Here is a 1,959-nt window from a genome sequence, read left to right as displayed (position 1 = left end):
TTCTCGTGTTTTTATTTTATCCATTTTGGTTAATATTGATCAGTATTTTACATCGAAAAATACAAATCCAGTATTAAAATAAACGGTTTTTGTCAAAACTTTCAAAAATACAAAAAAAATTGAAAAAAAGAAAAAATATATTTTGTGCATATGGTCAAGTGTGTCAAAGCTAAAAAATCATATTTTGTTTTTTTATACATCAAAAAACAATGTTTTAGCTTGCATTTTAGCTTTAATAACCAGTTCATTAAAGTTAAAAGAACATTACCTAAAATTTTAAAAACAACAAAAATTATATTTTGTTTGTCTCTTAGTATTTGGGGTATAACATTACACATAATGCGTATTTTAGATATTTAATTTTTTTAAAAAAATAAAACGGTTAGGTTTTACCACATTAAAATAAGAACCTCTTTATTAAGGAAGGCTTGTCTTGAACCTTAAACAAACCAACAATTAAAAACTATAATACAACTTTAGATTTTAACAGACAAAACAATGCAGCCTACCTTAAGTAGGGCATATTTGGGGTGTTAATACCTTCTCTTTATACAATCAGTCTCTGTACCCGATCTCTAAGACCAATTAGGGTTCCTAGTGACCATAATATTAGATGGCAACTCCCATTCAAATTTTTCACTGATAAGAGACAAGAATTCCTTATCTCTCCATATTTTGTCAGAAATACATCATTCCATCTTTTCCTGAAAGGTGGATAATCGTCGCAACGCCACACACATGCAACAAAACTTATGAATGAGACGTCTAATTGCAATGAGTTTGAATTTATCAAAAAAAAATTAGGATTTTATATTAAAAAATTGGTGTTTTATTGGTCTATCAGGGCTGTACAAAAACCGGGTTTGTATGCCTTTCTAAATTTTGATAGGATTAGAGTTCTAGATTGTGGAGTAACCGATAACATATTGTTCGACAATAGAACATAAATAAAAAAGTTTATCTATGTATTTAATTAAACAAATTGAGAATTATTTGTGTCAATAATTATTTTTTAAAAAAAGTCAATAATGATAACTAAAGATGTAACTAGAAATATTAAGAGATGAAAGTAAATCAAAATATTTGATCTCGCAACATGGATCATTTACTGTAATGTATTCAATGAATCCGTTTATTAAAATTAATTTTTATTTAATTAAATGATGGTAGAAATAAACACACATGTTAAATTGATTGGTCAAAATCAAAGTGAAAAAAATATCACGTAAGGTTGGAGTTATTATAAAAATTATCCAATAAATAAAAAAATATATAAAAATTAGAATAATCTCTTCAAAAATTAAATACATTCAAAATAATTAAAAAAATAACCATTATTTAAAAAAGCTAAATAAAAAATAGCAAGTATTAAACTTGAAAGTGTGTAATATTACTAGATAGCCATCTTAGTAAAATAAACCAAGTACAGAATAATAAATATTTAAAGTATAAAAAATATAAATATTTTTTAAAAAAAAAGTGTAAAGAAGAAAAAGAAAAATTAAAAAATATATATTTTAAAAAATAAAGATAATAAAAAAAGTAATAATAAACCAAGTGTAGAATAATAAAAATAGCATGTAAAAAGAGAAGAATTATATAAGAAAAACTTTAAAATAAAATAAAAATAGAAAAATTTATAATTTTTCCATTTATACAAGGAAATACCTTTTCCTTTTAATATATGTTTAATATTTAAGTTTGTCTTCAAAATCTTTCATGAAAAATCATTATAGCCCTTTATATTAAAAACCAAGAAAATACTAAATAAGGAAACAAAAAAAAAATATTATATTTAATTATACGAAAAGAAAAAAATTAAAATACTAAGAAATATTTATTTTTCAATAAATCTTAGCATCAGGGCACCAAGTTTTTCATTTAAGCTTTTGAAACTTGTCATAACTCATTTTTGGGCCCTTGATATATATATATATATATATATATATATATATATAT

Source organism: Populus euphratica, unplaced genomic scaffold (genome assembly GCF_000495115.2).
Source record: "Populus euphratica unplaced genomic scaffold, PopEup_1.0 scaffold1719.1, whole genome shotgun sequence".
Taxonomy (NCBI): domain Eukaryota; kingdom Viridiplantae; phylum Streptophyta; class Magnoliopsida; order Malpighiales; family Salicaceae; genus Populus; species Populus euphratica.
This window is presented reverse-complemented; position numbering follows the sequence as displayed.